The following is a 19916-nucleotide window of genomic DNA, read 5'->3' on the forward strand; positions in this document are numbered from 1 at the left end:
ACAAAGCAGTCAGAAAACGGAAGCAGCGGTCAGGAGGGAATTTAAGTAAAGAGGATGGCCTGCCAGGCCTTGTCCACAGAGAAGGGTACGTCGGAAAGACGTCTCTGGATAAATGAGAAGGGCCTCCTGGTGCATGAAAATCGCGGTCGACCGGGTGCCCCCAGCCGGGCCCCGGCGGTCGGGTCTCAGGTGCGGAGCAGGCTGGCATTTCCGTGCTGTCGAGCGGCAGGGGCCGTGTGCAGGGCGCCACCCGCACAGCCCTAGGCGGCCACCCTGCACGCCAGGAAGGAGGGCGGGGGAGGCAGGAGGATGACTGGCGAGGTGGCAGGCGCTGCACCCTCAGGCCAGGGCCACGTGGATGGGCCCAGCGAGGTGTGAAGGATGACGCCGTGGTGCCGGGGCAGCTCAAGGCCACTAAATGTGGCTGCTCGGGAATGACCGGGCGCCCACAGAGCACCAGTGCCCGCACCGGTCTCCCCTGAGACCATGCCTGAATCTGTGTGGGCTGCGGTCTGAGCCTCAGGGTTCTAGAAGCTGGCCAGATGCTTCTATTAACGGGAGAGTCAGGGGAGGAAGGGCTCAGAGCAAGGGGGACGGCGTCCGGAACGCTCCCTGGAAACGCAGACCCCTGGCCCACAGGCCCTCCCACTCAAACAGAACCTGCGGTCCCCCCACTGCAGGCCCACTCCGCCGGCGCGGAGGAAGCCGCGTCCTGCCGGGCTAGACTGCGCGACAGTACGGCCCACCCGTACTCCCGGCACAGCCGCGCTCACCCAGGACCACGCCGACGCACTCGCGCAAGGGGGCCGTCCACACAAACAGCTGCGCATTGACGCCGAATCCACAGACGGCCCGTTCAAAACTCTGCTTGATTTAGAAAGTACACAAATAGGGGCCGTACGGGCGTCTGCAAACCCGTCGGGCGTCTGGACGCGCTCGGCCTACACGCACCCCGTCTGCCAGCTGCCGGGGCCGGAGCGGACGTGGCTCCGTCACACGTGGCCGCCGGGGCCGAGCGCTGCACGGAGGTGTCTGCACAGGGCTGGCCCCCACACCCACGCTCCGGAACCCGGGAACCCAGCCGTGGTTCTCTTCCTCTCCTGGCCTCAGCAGGTGGCTGAGAAGCAGGCACCAGAGTCGCCAAGCCTTTGCGGGTGAGCAGGACAACCGCGACCATCACCAGTCCCACCGGACGGGGAAAGCGCCCACTGACCCGCTCTCCCTTCGACCTCCTGGCTCCCCGCCTGGCGGGCGGGCGGGCACACGGGCTCCTCAGAACCCTTCACTAGAGACGTGCCCACAGCCAGGAGCGTCCCCTGGCCAGCTGTGGGTGCCACGTGGCATCAGGACCGTCTGCTCTCACTCTGCAGCCGGAGCAGCAGGGGCTGGAGGAACGTGTGTAACTTAAACACGTCCCTGTAGAAAGACACCTGTGTGACCTGCTGTCGGTCATGTGACTTTGGGTGCGTTATTGCACTTCTACGCAAGACTAGGTCTTCGTGGCCGCTGCGTGTGTTAATAATGACGACAACTTTATTCACTCTGACGGAGAATGACACTGTCCACTCAGACCAACACGGGAGCGCGGAGATGACACGCACACGAGATGACTCAAACACGGCAAAGGGCCACCTGATTTAGCAGGACCCGCTCTGAACTCTGTCTTGCCGGAACGTTCTTGCTGGACCTAACTTACTGTTCCTTCACTTACTCTTGGGAAGGTGCTGCCCGAGAGTGACCACGTCTGTGAAACCGTCAGGGGCCTGTGGACATCAGACGAAGCCACTTCCCATGTGCCTGGGCCACTCCTGTGTTAACTCCACTAATTACAACAGCCCCGTCCTCCCTTCCGTGGAGGCAAGATGCCCACTCTCAGCAGTACTGAGCTCAAACCTCTCGAAGTGCAGGGGATTCCCCCACACTATAAATTCCACAGCTTGTTCTCCTGGTATGAAGGTTCTAAAAATGCTGCTAAAATCTCTCACCCAACCACTGTTCCTTCTTCCTTCACATTTCCCAGAAGTGTGTTCTTTTATGGGACTTCACTTCGTACATTGAAGCCAAAAACGTCAGGGGGGAGAGCCATCACCGAAGCTCACAGGGTCACCATGTGTCAGAGGCTGGGCAGTGCGATCTCACACGGGGCAACTTCTCTGGCTCCCTCCTAAGCGGCAGATGTGACGTCCACCTAAGGCAGCCCTGATCTGTCTGCATCGCTCCTGCGACAGTGTGACTGGATGTGAGCGTACATGGCGGCCCCTCCCTCCTTCCCCCAGACACGTGGACGGAGAGCTGGGAAGGCGTCAGCGCCTTCCTGGAGGTCCCCTCCTCTCCACCTGCCACAGGCCCTTGGCTTCTCCTCTGCTCTCCTGCTGGCTTGTCGACGTTCTCCCACTCTCCACCCACAGTCGCCCAAAGGCCTCTATGTGGACACCCTGCCTGTCCCCTCCCACCCACCTGGCCAATGCCTAACCCCCAATTCCTCCCTTGTCCACAGCCCTCTGAGAGGCGTCCTACCCAACAGCCTGACCGCGGGGCCGATGGCCTGCCTCCCGCTACCTGGTGGGCCAGATGCTGGAGGAATGCAGACCTCCCAGCAAAGCATCCTGACGCAGAGGGATCGATAAACCACTTTCTGGCCTTGGTGATGGACCTTACTTTTCTTCATCGTGACCAGCGCCTGCTGATTTAGGGCAGGATTTCAGTGAGAACACAGGTCAGTCTCACCGACGGGCCAGGCGAGTTGCGGGAAGCAGACAGGAAGACAGGGCAATGGCTCCCCACTTGCACGGGAGACACTCAGGCTATTTTAACGTCCTTCTCGCACATCTTGGCATGCGTGTGTGCTCAGCTTGCAATAAAGTCACGCAGTCTTCACGCAGGGATGGGCCTTTACGGTATCGCTTTATCATTAACATTTATAAACCCTACGCACTTTTGGTAAACTGGCCAAGTATGACTCAAACAAGTCTTTCTTCAGGTTAATTATAAAACGTGCGTGCTTCTGTTCTGTTTAAGTACGTCTGTTACTAGGAACACCTCATGAAGGGAAGGCATCGGCAAGGGCACTGACGTCACTATGTATCATTATGTATTCTCCAAACCGACGGTGAAGCCCCACGGGGGGAGGGTTAGTAGACTGTCGTGTTGTGTTCCACTCGCTGCCCTCAGAACCACCAGCAGCACATACAGACAAGAAGCTTCCCGTTCAAGGGAAAAAAGAAATGGGACCAGCTACAGATCAGAGGCAGGACACAGTTATTTCAGGACCCTGTGAAATGCGGCAAAACGAGGAAAGATTCTGACCACCGATGCAGAACTCCTCACACTTGCAGGAAGACACATGTTTCTCCAAATGCGCGTGCACATTCCTGAAGGGTAATAGTTTAATGATGCTCTATTTAGAACGACAGACCTGAGGATCGTAGGCCAAAAACAATGCAGATTCAATACCGTCAAGATACGCTGCTGTTGCTGTGGGGTTTCGGAGAGAAAGCGGATGGCCATAACCTGGACGACAGGAGAGAGCCAGCCAGCGCGGCTCGGAAGGGGATGCGTGTTGAGGAGGAAAGCGACACGAGGGTACTTAGAATAAAGTCCATGACGAAATGTGTTAACGTCAAGTGAAGCAGTGAGGGAGTCCACCAAATCCCGCAGACGTGGGCAACGTGGGCAGGCAGGCAGGGGACGAAAACCACACGAGAGCTCACCAGCACGTAACTGATGTCTGCGGAGCAGAGAATGGACCGAAGGAACAGGAGCGACAGTCCTCCTAGTCACAGAGAAGTGTCCGGAAAACTCAAATCCACCCACCAGGAGGACACAGCTGGACCTGTGGGGACTCACTTGTCTTGGTCAACAATCAACCCCAAAGCACAGAAGGAAGCCATACAATTAGGGTTTTTGTCTTCTTATAGTTTAGGGGAACTGGTGAAGAACCTGTCTGCTGAAGAACCTTCACCTTGGCTAAAAACCCTGAAATGCTGAGTAGCTTCCTGTCTGTGCTGTCATGGGTATGTTTTATTTTCTCCATTAGGCTTTTCATGCTCAAACTGTGTCATTTTTGACAAGAAATAGGTTTAAATTACAGGTTTCACGCCACTGCACACCCCCAGGCTGGCTGTCATCAGAACGTGGAAAGGACCGGTGTTGGTGAGGCTCGGCACACGAGGACCCCTACGCGCCTTCGGAAGAGCCTGGTGCTTCCTCCCGGTGATTAAACACGGAGTGCCCACACCAGCCGCCAAATCCACTCCCACGTACAGACCCAGAGAGTCAAACACGTATCCGCACAAAAACGTGTCCCCAAGTGTCCACAGCAGTGTCCCTCAGAACAGGCAAAAACAACCCAAATGCCTACCAGGTGACGTGCGGCTACATACACGTGTCCTATCCCGAAGGTGGAATCACATTAACGACAGAAATGGAGTTCCGGCACACGGAGCGCCGTGGCCGAACCCTGACTGCTTCGCGCGAGAGAGCAATCAGCCACGGATAACACCACGACCCCGTGTCCACAGAAGGCCCAGGGAAGATCCACAGAGCACAGACTAGCGGATGCAGGGGTGGGGGCCGGGGGCATGTGCAAGGACCAGTCGGGACACGGCGTTTCCTTCCGGGGGATAAAAATGTCTGGCACACCTCCGCAAGAAGTGAACCACCGACCTGTATGCTTTGAGTGCAGGCCTTGCGGTCTGTGAACATCTCAACGAGCACTTGTACACAAAATGTATTTCAGGTTTTCTGAGTAAGATGGCAAATTTGATCTCAGCTCTGACCCACTGAGTTGACAGATAAGTTATTGGTGACATAACCCTACCAATGATTAAGAGAATGCACGGGGCGCCTGGGGACTCAGCTGGTTAAGCTCCCGACTCTTGATTTCGGCTCAGGTCATGGTCTCACGGGTCATGGGATGGAGTCTCGAGCTGGGCTCTGGGCTGACGGCTCAGAGCCTCTTTGGGGTTCTCTCTCTCCCTCTCTCTCTGCTCCTCGCCCATGCTCGCTCTCTCGCTCTTGCTCCCTCTCGCTCTCAAAACCAAAAACAGAAACCAAAAAACCTGAAGAAGAGAGAATGGAGGCGCTCGCACACCATAAACCACGTGAAACAGCTTCTACACAACAACGCCGAAAAATCACGTGGGTTCTGTGCAGCCATCGTCATGCTGTCTGGGAATGAAGGGGAGACCCTTAAAGGCAGCAGCTGTATATACAGGTATTTTTGCACATTCTGTATTTACACGAAGTGTGGGCCGAGGCAGACACGACCAGAAGCCACGTGCCACGAGTCAGGGATGAGACGATGCGTGGCAGGCGCCCTGCGGGAATGCGCCAGGGTCCCACGTGTGGACAGGGTGCCGCCGGGCGGCTCCGGCTCAGGACGCCCTAGGTTGTGGCCCCAGGCATGTGGGCTCCCTGCCTCGAGGAGCAGTGTGCAGGGGTGTGCAGAACCCAAGGGCAAATGGCAGCATGACCAGGGTGGCGAGAGAAAGCTGTGCCCACCCGGCCACCAGCCGCTCCAACCTGGCTGGTTCTCGCTTGCCCGTGCCCACGGACCGGGAACGGCAGGCTTACCTGGCAGGCAGGCGGGCGACACCAGACAGCCGCACCCACACGGGTGTCTGGGACTCACAACAGCCTTTCCTATACTGGTTCGCTGGTCTGCAGCGCGTCAAAGCGAACCACCGTCCGTGTTTGCCTACCGCTGACAAGTGGGAAACTCGGTGGGAAGAGCAGGGCTGAGTCAGTGTGTGTTTTAAGAATATACAGTTGCTAACAATATAGGGATCAGCTGGAAAAATCAGAGGAAAGTTACGCCAAATAAAATTACTGCAGGAAACAAGAGACAGTTTATTAAATTTTCAGTTCAATGTCTGCAGTGCCACTTGAGGAGACAATAGCGTCTGTAAGCCAAAGTAGAGAAGACTGAAATAACCTGATGGAGAAACGATGCCAAGTTAGAGCCACAGCGGGCAGCGGCCTGCATCTGCACCGTAGGTGACAATTTTCGGTAAAAATTAAATCGTCAAAACTCAAGCAGACTTGGAGACAATGAACAGACTCACAATTTTGTCAACACCATCTTTATAAATGACCCAAAGCTCAGATGGTTATAAGCACATCCTTTTAAACTTTCAAGGAAAGAAATCCTATGCTATGTGAAGTATTCCCAAGTATAGGAAAGAGGGAATTACTCCCACCACATCCGACAGAAAAGTTAAAAAACCTGACAAAGAGAAAGAACAAAAATAAATGAAGAACATAGTCTCACTTTGGAATAAAAATGGACCGTCTTCGGCACTCTGATAATAGAATTCAAGAACAGAACAAAAGAATAATATTGCAACTACACAGAAATAGTTACATGTCCACAAAATAATATCCTAATGATCTTAAGTAACAAGTCACCTAAGTAAACCAGAAGGAAACATCTGATGATCTCGTTAACAGATATCAGAAAGTTATTATAAAACGCTTCAATTATCATCACTACCATCTAACGTTCTGAAAAAACAGAGCTAAGTTAGTAAGGCAGCAAATAGAAACATGGTGTTCAATGACTGGGAAAGGAGAAGAAAAGATTTTCATTACTGTCAGACAATGCAGTTGTTTACCTTGCAAAAAAACAGACCTCCCACACACAGAAGGGAAATAGTTGTTTCAAGTTTAAAAGCTCTTCACGTGGGGGCGCCTGGGTGGCGCAGTCGGTTGGGCGTCCGACTTCAGCCAGGTCACGATCTCGCGGTCCGGGAGTTCAAGCCCCGCGTCAGGCTCTGGGCTGATGGCTCAGAGCCTGGAGCCTGTTTCCGACTCTGTGTCTCCCTCTCTCTCTGCCCCTCCCCCCTTCATGCTCTGTCTCTCTCTGTCCCAAAAATAAATAAACGTTGAAAAAAAAAATTTTAAAAGCTCTTCACGTGAAATCTGCAGACAATAAAATAAAGACAAGAAATAAACTGAAGACACACAAAAATATACAAAAAAAGTTGAAAAGGACACTGATGTATAAACTAGGGAAATCTGAACTCCTCAAAGGGGATCAATCCAATTTAAAACAATTTATGAAAAAAAAAAACCCCAGATTTTCCAGCAACAATAAAAACATGACAACAAAACACTGATAAAAGGAACAATAAATCAAGAAGATACAACAACCAAGACCACACACATACGCGGCAAATATTTAAGATAAAAAAAAACCCAATAACCAAATATTGCAGATAAACAAAATTAAAGCGGCAGCTGGAGATTTGGGCACACCTGTCTGCCCATCTGCCGTTAGAATAAAAGGAAAATACGCAAAGGTACAGAAGATGGGAAACATGATTATGAATCTGAAAGAAACAGCCATGAATTTAAAAAGTTCTTGTTTTAGGGGCACGTGGGTGGCTCAGTCAGTTGAGCATCCAACTTCGGCTCAGGTCACGATCTCACGGTTTGTGAGTTCGAGCCCCATGGGTTCGCCCCCGTGAGTTTGAGCCCCGAGTTTGTGCTGACAGCTCGGAGCCTGGAGCCTGCTTTGGATTCTGTGTCTCCCTCTCTCCGCCCCATCCCCACTCATACTCTGTCTCTCTCTGTCTTAAAAATAAATAAAGCATTAAAATAATAGTAATAATAATAATAATAATAATAATAATAAATAATAATAATACAAAGTTCTCATTTTAGGAGCTCCTGGCCGGCTCAGTCAGTGGAGCGTGTGACTCAATCTTGGGGCCATGAGTTCGAGTCCCACACTGGGTGTAGGGTTTACTTTAAAAAATAAAACAAAACCAAACAAAACTCACTTCAGAGTCCCCCATGGAGCACAGCCCCAAAGCAACCACAGAGCATCACGGTCAGTCAGAATGTAGTCTCTGATCATAACACCAATTTAACGGACAGACATCAGAACACAACACCAACTGACAGAGAAAAGAACACAGCAGGTTATGAACTGAATGAAAATCAAGATATTACTTCAAAACTTCCGTGAATTTGCTTAATATACCCAACAGATAGGTGAAAACAATAAAACCAGAAGTTTAGGTGAGGATATGAAGAAACTAGAGACACTCTTGTACATGCAGGGCGCCCAGACTGAAGCACACCCCTGCCACGGGCTCCTGAGTTATGCAGTAAAGACGCATGGACGAATCCCACCCCAGCAACCCTGCCCTGGAGCACATGACCAGAGACTCTCCTTGCAGGTCCACAGATAAAGTATAACAGGACTCAGTCCCAAAGAAATGTTTCTGGAATGGCCAACTAAGAACATCTGAAAATCCACACCTCCAAAAAGGCCAGACGATATTGGCAAATATCACCCGGTACAACCATTCACAATGAACAAAATTAACCAAAGGTCAAGGGGAGAAGGAAGGTCAAGAGCAGAAGAGGGTCAAGGATAAAAGTCAAGGGCAGAAGGGGGCCGACGATAAAAGGTCAAGAGCAGAGGGAGAGTCAAGGGAAGGGGGAGGTCAGGGAAGAAGGGGGTCAAGGATAAAAGGTCAAGGGCAGAAGGAGGGTCAAGAGAAGGAGGTCAAGGGAAGGAGAGGTCAGGGCAGAAGGGGGTCAAGGATAAAAGGTCAAGGCAGAGAAGGCTGCTGCATTCCCCGGGTGAGTAAGGATGGGGAGATGTGGGTGGAATCCAGATGTCCCCAAAGGCAGAGTCGGCAGGCCGTCCTGACGGCTGGGTGTTGGTGGAGGGGGGGCGCTCAGGGGCCAGGACTCCAGGGGGAGGAAGTGAGAGGACACACGAAGGGCCAACAACGGCCATTCTCTCAGAAACACAGAGTTTCTCTCACTCATTTTCCTGGAAGTTTCATTTATTTGTACTTTTGGATGTTGGCGAACGCCCATCTACGATTTGCTAAACCTGCTTCCAGAGGGGACGTCTGTGTGCTGTGACCCCGTGACCCCTAGTGACTTGTCCGCGCATCACACAGCCGGTGCGGAACCAACACCGAGGACACTGAGGGCACCTAAAATCGGGAGGAGGAGGAGGACTAGTTTCCTGCCCTGCATTTTATTCGGAATCTGGGTTTAGTGCTTGGAGAGTAACACCACCAGAGAGTCTGATTAATAACCCTGAAATTCCATAAAACAACGCTAGAGCGGTTTCCAATTAAAAGCCGTGTGTCCGCATCTGGTGCTGAACACTGCAAAGGACTTTCAAAAATTAACTGTCCAGTAATGACTGATAGCTGTTTGCTTTTCCAGACATTGATTAACAATTCATATTCAAATGATGTATTGCTTTTGGGCTGGTTTTAAAGGATGTATCCTAAATTCTGTAAATATGCAGCAAAAGGAAGTCAAGTGACACATCTATTTGTCGTGCTGACTTGGAAGCAGAACTTCTGGGTTTGTGACCTAGTCCAGCAAATTGATGCTCTCGTGGGACCCAAACGTTCGAATCTCTCCAATGCAGTCAGTCTGTCCCAGGGTCTCACGTGAATGAACGATGCTGCCCATGGTGTCACAGGCAGACCCATCCTCGGAGCTCCGGGAAAACCCCATGGCACGCGGCCCTCCCAGGGCGCCCGCCCAGCGCAGCCCTGCCCGCACCGGACCTGCGGCCCGCCTCGTGGTCAGCTCTCAGTCTCCAGGCACCACAAGTCCCCATGGTAACTCGGAGCCGGGACGACCACTGTCCTGTCCGGACCCCGTCCCAGTACCAGTAGGTCCCTCCTGCCCCGAGGTGAAAACCCGAGTCAACCCCCTGTGATCTCCTCCCAGTTTATTAAACAGACTCCACGAGATTCCCGTCAATGATGCGACAGATGTGTAGTCTGACACTGGGTGAGATGGGGGGGGTGTTTTATAGTCTGAGTCTTTATACTAATTATTTAATCCATTTGGAATGCATGTAGCGGGTCATAAATATTTTTTCAAAATAACTAACAGATTACATCAATGCCGTCTACTTCACACTCCCACAGCCTTGCTGTCAGCGCTGGACTCTGTTCGGACCGGCTGCACCGCGTGGATCCGCGTCATTGGTCTCGCGCCCACGCCATGCCGTTCCGACGACCACGGCGCTGACAGTACACTGACACTTGGAGGGAGGGTCAGCGTCTTTTCCCTGTTTTGGTTTTCCCTTCACTCCCACCTGCTCGTTTTTGCAGCTAAACTTCAGAATCCATTTATTTTATTTAAAAATACTCTAGGCGTTTTGATTGGTGCTATACTGAAACCACGAATTCATTTGTAGAGAAAATACAAATTTACTCTCCCGTATCACTTCCTGGTGTAACCTTATTCAGTCAAGTCACGTATTTATTTATTTATTTATTTTTAATGTTTGTTTATTTTTGACAGAGAGGGACAGAGCCTGAGCGGGGGAGGGGCAGAGAGAGAGGGAGACACAGAATTCAAAACAGGCTCCAGGCTCTGAGCCGTCAGCACAGGGCCCGACGCGGGGCTCGAACCCACAGACCATGAGATCATGACCTGAGCCGAAGTCGGACACTTAACCTACTGAGCCACCCAGGCACCCCAGTCACATATTTATTTAATAAAGAATCTTTCAGTTTGCTTCACACTGATCGTCACTTCACTTGGAATTTTCCAAATAGATGTTCTCTTCGACTCTACTTTCTAAGTAAATCTGGGATCATCAAACTGGCCCACAGATCAGATGTGGCCTGGCCCACGCACACCCACGCCTTCGCTTCCCTGACAAGGGCAGACGCGGTCGCCAAGACAGAGCCCACACAGGGGCCTCTACTGAAATAGGTTTTGCGGGTGTGACACGTATACTGCTTTGCCCACATCTCCAGCTATTCTAGTAAGTTCCCTCATACGTACCAGCCTAGACTTTCGAGTGCGTTTTCTCCCCTGTGGTCACAGGGCAAGAGGCCACGGAGCCCAGCGCAGCCACACTTCTGCACACAGATGTGAGCGAGGACTAGCTCTCCTTGCAAACTGCTAAGGGCCGAACGCACTCGTCTGACAACGCAGTCTACCTAAAGCTGACGGAATACCCACAGGGTGGCGGTCCTGGCAGATGGGGTCGTCACTGGGGCCACAGCCAGTCAACCTGTTCTTCCAGACTGACCCTCTGCTCCAAGGGGGTCAGGAGGGCAGAGAAGTGAGGCAAGCCAGTGCAGGAACATTCAGACTTCTGCTGCCGACACTCAACACAGCAATCTACCACCTACCTCACGAATTAGGTTACGTCCTCATCTTTTAATAAGACGCTGCATTTGACAGAAAGATTAAAGCCTTTTTATCTCTGCCATTCAAAACAAAGACTCAACACCATCTATTTGCACATTCTGAGCACAGAGAATTGTTTTAAAAACAGGTTTCCCAACACCCAGACTCCAGTACAGCGTGCCTGAACGGTTCAACCCAATTTTATGGACAGTAATCTCCTGCTGCGTCGAAGGAGAAAAACACCCAGGACCTTATCCATCCACGCCCACCAGGGGTTACTTTCCACACGAGGAAAGTCACCATCCAGGCCAGGATCTGAGGCTGTAACTCACTCCCCTCCAATTCCACCAGGATAAATCCTGTGGATCCAGCCCAATTCCCAGCTGAACAAAGTCCAGGGGCCACCACTAAACAAAACCTACTTGAGTTGTTACAGAGAGCAGCCTCAAGATGAAGTCAAAAAGGGTTCACTTCAACCCATAACCAGAGGGTACGGAATCCTCTTTCTTCAGTGCCCTCCCAGGTGCTCGTGAGCTTGAACCTGCCGATGATTCACCTGTGGCCCCACGCGCTCCTGACCGCCGGCTGCATCCGGGATCCCAGATCTGGCCCCTCCGCTCCTCCTCCTTCTCCGGTCTCTTCTCTTCCTGAAGTAAATCTTAACTCGTCATGTTCCTTCCCTCAAGGTCTACAGACGTATCTCCACCGTCAAGACGGCACTCTCACCTCTAACCCCAGAGACCCAGCCAGCCGGAGAGGTCCTCCCAGGTGGAGCTGCGCCATTCTCTTCCTTGGACGGTGGCGTGCGGAAGCCTTACGTGGTCCTCGCACACCGGGAATATGGCCTGTCACGCAGGCACGCATCACGTGTTTACAAACATGCTCGAGTGTGTCGCGTGTACAGGCCCATGACGGCTTCCCAGGCCGAGGACAGCCTGTTCCTCTGAAGCCTTCCCTCCAGAGCCCACAGCCTGCGGGCACACACGCTTCTGCCCTTCAGGCAGGTCGCCGGTAGCTTAGTTCGACCCCCACTTCTGGAAGAACGAGCCATCATGATTAAATCAGACCATCGCGGAGGTAAGTCCCCATTGTCCCTGTCTGAGGGCTTGGTGACGTGTATATTTCCCCGAGTCAGTGGGTACCTGGGATTCGTCGGACACCAGAACTGCTGCTGGAAAAACACCACCAACTACCTACTTGGTCCGGCTCCACAGTGTTTCTCTGACCTCCCCACCGAACTGACTTGTTGCTCTGGCACTCATTCCGTTCACGTGAAACATCAGAACCGAGAAAGAAAATCAAATGTGTGTTCCTCACTTTAAGTAAAGCAATAACATTTCCCGAATTAAAGTCATCACAATTCCTGATTTGAAAGGCAGATAATGTAAGTTAACATGACATCATGAAAAACAGCCGTCTTTCTTTTAAAGACAATGTTATATTTAAGAGCCTTTTCTGTATTTAGAAGCAAGCACTTGACAGTGAGTTTCTATACAGTTTTCTTAATATCTTTGGGTAAATTTATATGAAACAATTCAGCTAATCTTCAAGCCTACATTCATCCCACCTCTCCTGGCACTGAACTTGAGAAATGCAGGTCAATTTCTCCCTTAACTCTCTATGAAGTTTTCAAATAGCTCAGTATCCCCATTTCGGTGTCTATCATGGGTATGTCATCCTGTTCATGCACTTTTCAAAATAAAACCCAATACCCCAGTGTATTAACTACAACACTCAGCCTTGGACTTTCCCTTCATATAAAATCATGTTTCTTACTAGAGAACTCTTTAACAAAAAATATGGACGTCAATTAGATGTAAGACAAGAAATGAACACAGGTTTTATTCTGCAAAGGATGATTCAAGACCTCGGTGCAAATGCAGCATCCATGCCAAAATCATTCCACTGTGGTTCCCAATTCCCTAGGCTAAAATCATTATATAAATGCAGAAGAAAGGCACATGGATGTGCCCGAACTCCCCATGTTCTAGAAATGACCGTCCCAACCACTCCCAACACCCTGAAAGGTTGTTTTGTGTGATATAAATAAAACTCCTATGCAGACAATACACAATGAAAAAAATCCTATGGTCAGAAATCAAAGGAATTTACTAGTTAAGTATGACTATGTGTCAGCAAATCATAATTTTGAATTACAGAAATGGTCTTTGTTTAATTTATTATCATTTAGTATTAAAACCAGTGATTTAGTAGAATTTGGAAGAGAAGCTTTTGGATACTTTTAAGTTGGACAAATTGCTACCTAAAGCAAATCAAAGTTCTAACGGAAAGTTCTGCAATCACTTCACTCCACTTGAGTATCCTTAATGGTTATAATGTTATGTTAATAAACAGTTGTTTAGTCAATCTTCTGGAGGTAATACTATAATGAAATATCCTATTTCTTAATTGTACACTAAATATAATAATCAATTCTGAAATATGTACGTTGATTTGGTGGCCTACAGCAGACTTTTCACATGTGAGAGAACACAGTCAAAGAACAAAATGACAGCCTCCTTGGGGACGTCATTTTAGAGACGCCCTGGAAAGCAGACTGACTCCCACCACCTCTGTGGTCCACGCTCCCACACACCGGCCTCGCATAGTAGTTGATCCCTGGTATCTAAGTGAGCTGAAGTGAATTGGCCATCAGACTCCTCAGTTGGTACTTTGCATAAAGACATTCATAATCAGAGCCCTATTTGGTCAACACACAGTTAAATAAGAATATCACAGCAATACTACTATAAAGGAAAAATAATTTGCACAATTAAGTTGGAGAAATAATTTCAGGTTCCCACTGGAAAACTGTAGCTTTTTAAAATTAAACTGCTAGACATATTTCAAAACACCTTGGAGACCACAGGAAAGCAGGTAAAACCACCACAGCTCGTGTCTGAGGTGTGAGGAGGAGACAGATAACACCAAACTCGTATTTGCATGGAAATGTGAAAATACACATTTTTAAACAGAAGCACAGGCCCTCAGTCCTCATCAGTGACCTCAGGCACAAATAAACACGTGACAACACCCCACTGTTTGCATCTGAAGGAAACTAGAGTCTAAACAGCTGCCCGGCTAAGTGCAAAACAGCCCTACCCCAGGGGCAGAAATGTGAGCCACTTAGTTAAGTCATGCATCTACCGCGTGGCCTGTAAGTCCTCCTCTGGATTCCAACTGCAAGGTACCCTCACAGACATGCGAGGGGATATTAGTTGCAACACTGTATTTGCAAAAGCCCTAGAAGCATAGAGTATCTCTGAACGGGGACTGGATGAACATGCAAGGTGGGACATTCACATGGCAGCCCCAAGAATAGTGAGGGAGACGCCAACTAGTAACATCTTAAGACAGAGTCAATTTCAAGATACAGGGGACGTTGTGTACAGTATGATAATCCCGCATCAGAAGAACATATTACGAGACAGAAGCACAGAAGAGAAAAAATATACGTTTAGCTTTTTCCCCCCAAATAAAAGTCTAAATATAAATGAGAAAGTAACTGAAGTGACCACAGGAGGCAGGAAGCATCAGGACCCAGGTAGATAATAGGGGCGAAGCAAGGATTCTGTGAGTTCTTTTTATCTGCGTTTAATGGCACACATTGTAAGTTTTTACATATTCAAAAACTGAATTAAGTCAAAAGAAAAAGATGAAAGCCCAAAAATTAGAAACTAATGTAAATATTCAAGCTAATTGTATGTTAAATTGATAACATGCCCACAAACAGAAAATCACCATTTCAAAAGGACTGTGCACATGGCACGGTGTGTTCATTCCTCACTGACGACGTCCTAGACGACGTCCTAAAGAGGAGTAATAAATAAACCTTCAGTCAATCATTCTGGTGCTGAGAGTTTGATATTACCACTTGGAGAGTGTTCAATGTACACACAGGACTAGTAAACAAGCAAGGATGATAAGATTAGTAGGAGCCGAGATTTTCATTGAAGAAGTAAGAAAAGAAAAATCAAATCTAGGTGAAAATCTTATACTGTGAAATTTGAAAGTCTCGACAATTTAAAAATACTTTTTCTTGCTCTGTCCAGCAAACAGTCCTGGAAGCTTTGGTTTCTAAATATTCAATTAAACTCAACAAAAAGAGCGGCCCCCACTGCTTGCGAGGCAGGAGACCACATTACTGGGTTCAGCAGCGGTTACAGGGTGACTACAGGGTGATCATTTAACGTCAGAACTGGACGCAAAGACGGGACAGACACCAAGGACACAGGCAGGCGGCCCGCTCCGGGCACATGGCATCTCATACCCAAGGCCGGGGTGACCATAACCGATGGCACACGCTGGGTAAATATGCGGCCTGGGAATATAATGCCGCTCGGCCAAGTAAGGAGAAAGACTCTGAAAGGCAGCAGGCAAAGCCGTCCTGACGGGGCCCCGGCTCCAGCGCGGAAGGCCCAGGGCGCTGGACACTGGGAGGCACTGACCTTGTGTTTCTGAGAGCACTGCAGCACGTCTCAGCGGACGAGGGAAGGCTGTCTTCACACAAGGCCACTAAGAAATGCATCAGCGAGTCGCCACTTGGCCAGACTTCTAGGTTGACGGACTCAGAAGGGTCACCACCGAGTGCTAATGCCATCGGGCTAAAAAGCTGCTGCTAAACAGCATATTTACGGTGCCAGCCGCTTACCATTAGTAAAAGAGAGAGAGAGAGATCTGAGTTACTCCCTCGACCAAGTGAGAAACTCAGATCATGATAACAGATAGACTGACATGTCTGGGGCTGAAATCCTGACCTGCAATGCACATGCACATAGACGAGGAGAGTGTAAAACATCAGTCACGGGGCGCGGGGGCAGCTCAGGCAGTTGAGTGTCTGACTGCTGATTTCAGCCCAGGTCATGATCCCAAGGTCGTGGGACCCAGCCCCGTGTCGGGCTCTGTGCTAGGTGTGGAGCCTGCTGAGGTCTCTCCACCACCCCCCCCCCCCGCTGCCCTCCTCCCCTTCTTGTGCTCTCTCTAAAAAAATAAGCAAAAACAAAAAAGCCCAAAAAACATTGTTATAGAATCTGGGTGATGGGTATATAAGATAATCTACTGGGGTAGTTTTCCAAATCTTCCATGTTTTAGAAGATATTCACTAACACAACTTTGGAGAAAACCCGCAGTAATCACTACACAAACTCAGCACACTCAGACCCCACGTGGACGGAGGGGGGATGAACTTTGTGGAGAGCACTCTTCTCGTAAAGATGAGCCACGCTGGCAGCTCGCCCCCCGAGACGTGACCTGAGGTTCTGCTACCGTCTGCTGGCTTCAGTTTCCTCTTAGTCACCATCTGGCGATGAGGCTCCAGGGGCAGAGGAGAGGCACAGACGCCAGAGCCGGGGACAGCCAGCCCCAAAGCTCAGATCTCTACCGGTTGCTGACTGTGCCTCAGATGCTGGCCCTGCCATCGCCGATCAGGGCCCCGTGAGACAGCGGGGCGTCACCCTGCGGCCCCCTCACCACACGTCTCCCCCTGGCTCCCCACCCTCCCACTCTCTGCATCTCACGGCCACCTTCCTAATTCAAAGCAGCCCCTCTCACCTGAATTGCTCTGGGAAGATTTAATCCACCTCTCGGGCTCCAGTGCCGGAGTAGCTAAAACACTGTCTGTCACATGATCAAACCAGGTACTTGAAAAATGCACTTAACAGACATTACAACAACCAATAGGGGCGCCTGGGTGGCTCAGTCGGTTGGGCGTCCGACTTCAGCTCAGGTCGTGATCTCGCAGTTTGTGAGTTCGAGCCCCGCGTCGGGCTCTGTGCTGACAGCTCGGAGCCTGGAGCTGCTTCTGATTCTGTGTCTCCCCCTCCCCCTGCCCCTCCCCTGCTAATGCTCTGTATCTCTCTCTCTCTAATAAATAAACGTTAAAAAATTTTTTAAAAAACAATCAATCATCCCACGTTGCATAAACAGTTCCCCTGCACTGAGCAGAGTCTCAATTTCTTAGCAGCCCCTACAAAAGCTGCATCTCTGGCCCCCGGTCACAGGTCACCTCGTGGCGGCTGTACAAACCCACACACTCAACCACCACCAGTTCCTCCACGTGCTGCCGAGCTCGTGCACACATGGTTCCGTCTCCTTGAGAAAGCCTTCCCTCCTCACCTTTCCGATTCTGTCTCAGCTCTCGTGTCCCCACCTGCAGGGAGCCTTCACTGACCTCCTAGGCGCTCTGGGACACCGTACCCTCCTGTGAGAGTGCAGATCATTGAGTGAACTTGGATCGCATCTCTGTTCCCAGAGACCAACTCACGTACTTCATTCGCCCCCCTGTGGGGGTTAATTCTGTGCGTCAACTTGACTGGGCCACGGCACCCAGATATTCGGTCAAATGTTATTTGGGATGTTTCCGTGAAAGCATTTTTGAATGAGAACGACATTTAAATCAGCGGACTGTGAGAAAAGCTGACTGCTCTCCGTGATGTGGGTGGGCCTCACCTCGTCAGCTGAAGGAAGGCCTGCTAGAACAAAAAAGTGGATGCTCTCTAAAACGAGAGAATTCCCCTGCCAGACGGTCTTCAGAATGAAACATCAGTTCTTTCTGCCTTTAGACTTGAACCACATCACTGAGCCTCCTGGTCCTCAGGCCTTCTGACTCGGAGACCACGGGCTCCCCTGCAGCATGGCCGTGAGCAGACACCCCGTTAACAGAGGTAAAGCTGGGGCAGTCTGGACCACCTGCCGCCAAGCCAGGGGTCCCTCCCCTCCACTCCCTTCTCCAGGCCGCTATGCAAGCTCCAGAGTGTGGCGGGCGCCTCACCCCAGCCCTCCCGGCCTGTCAGTCCCCCGGGGACCATGCCTCCGACACCTTCTATAACTTGACAACCCGTGCCTCTTCCCACAACAACCCCTTCGGTTCACAAGTGGGGTACGCTTCTTAACAGCTCTGGACTGCCTCCTCCCCACTCACCCCTGCACGCCACCATCATGGTAAAAGCAGCAGGAGGGTTTTAAACTCTCCAGCCGAACCGCTCCTCACGGCGGTTGTGGAGACTTACAAAGTCGCATGTGAGTTTCTCACAATCCACTAAGGAGGCGTCACTTGGGATTGACGTGTTTTTTATTCTTCGACCTCGTAGCTGTGAAGTCATTCATCCTGAACGATAACTTCCATTTCCCTGATCACTGGTGAGCCGCCCGAGCCTCATTTATGTTTACTGCCCTTAGAGATTTCCATGTGTTGGACTTCCTGTTTATACTACAGGGGCGTTTCGGTATTTCTTCGTTAATTTTTAATTATTTACACAATATGGAAATCAATCCTCGGTATAAAAATGGAAAACGTGCTTTTGCAGCCTATGCTCTGTCAGTTAATCTGAGTTATGCTGTCTTTGGGGCGGGGGGGTGGGGGGGACAAAACCACGTCCACATACATGTACATGTCTTCACTGTAATGCAGGCAACTTTTCAATCTGACTCGTTACAGTCTGTTTTGTGATCTGCTCTAAAAGTCTGTTCTACTGACCCTTTATGTAATGCTTCTAAGTTTTGTCCTGAACATTTTTTGAAAGTTTGTGTGCAGGCCAGATGTCATGTCTCCAAGTGTGCACAGAAGTCACACGGGGGATGGCCCGCCACCCGTGTGCACGGCCAAGGCCCACGGAGGCCACGTGCTGTTCTGAGTGTTTCCCCTCTGTCCCCCATCCCCCCATCACCACCACAGCCCGGCCAGCACCTGTGCCTGCAAACAGATCTCCCAAAGCCTGGGGGGGCCCTTCCCTCCCAGCAGCTCCAGAGTGGGCCCTCTGTTCCCGGTGCCCACGCTGCCCCACACCCCGCTCCCAGTGCCCACGCCCCCCCATTCCCGGTGCCCGCAACCGCCCCCCCATTCCCGGTGTCCACAACACCCCCCCGTTCCGGGTGCCCACAACGCCCCCATTCCCGGTGCCCACAACACCCCCCCCATTCCTGGTGCCCACAATGCACCCCCGCCACCCCCCCCCGCTCCTGGTGCCCACAACCGCCCCCCCGTTCCAAGTGCCCACAACCCCCCCACCCCCATTCCTGGTGCCTGCAATGCCCCCCTGCCCCCCCATTCCAAGTGCCCACAACCCCCCCATCCCCGTTCTCGGTGCCCACACTGCCCCCCCACCCCCGTTCCCAGTGCCCATGTCCTCCCATTCCCAGTGCCCACAACACCCCTCCCCCGTTCCAAGTGCCCACAACACCCCACCCCCGTTCCCGGTGCCCACACTGCCCCCCCACCCCCGTTCCCGGTGCCCACACTGCACCCCTACCCCCGTTCCCGGTGCCAGCAATGCCCCACCCCATCCCCAGTGCCCACGCCGTGCCCCCCTCACCCTGTTCCCAGTCCCCACGCCCCCCATTCCCGGTGCCCGCAACCGCCCCCCCCCCGTTCCCAGTCCCCACGCACCCCCCATTCCCGGTGCCTACAATACCCCCCCCGTTCCTGGTGCCCGCAATGCACCCCCGCCGCCCCCCCCCCGTTCCTGGTGCCCACAACGGCCCCACCCCGTTCCAAGTGCCCACAACCCCCCCACCCCCATTCTTGGTGCCCACACTGCCCCCCCACCCCCATTCCCAGTGCCCACGCCCCCCCATTCCCGGTGCCCACAACATCCACCCCGTTCCTGGTGCCTGTAATGCACCCCCGCCCCCCCCCCCCCGGTTCCTGGTGCCCGCAACCACCCCTGCCCCGTTCCCAGTGCCCACGCTGCACCCCCCCCACCCCGTTCCGGGTGCTCACGCTGCCCCACCCTCCCTACCCCCACCCCCACCCCTGGGCCCTGCAGCCAGCCAACTCCTCT

At 51.6% G+C, this 19916-nt stretch overlaps 1 protein-coding gene across 1 annotated transcript in view; it reads right to left on the reverse strand.

The window, feature by feature from the left end:
- The window catches only part of SNTG2 (syntrophin gamma 2), a 170091-nt gene that overhangs the window by 121679 nt on the left and 28496 nt on the right, over positions 1-19916 (reverse strand). The window lies entirely within an intron of this gene.

This window comes from Acinonyx jubatus, chromosome A3, assembly GCF_027475565.1.
Source record: "Acinonyx jubatus isolate Ajub_Pintada_27869175 chromosome A3, VMU_Ajub_asm_v1.0, whole genome shotgun sequence".
In the NCBI taxonomy this organism is placed as follows: Eukaryota; Metazoa; Chordata; class Mammalia; order Carnivora; family Felidae; genus Acinonyx; species Acinonyx jubatus.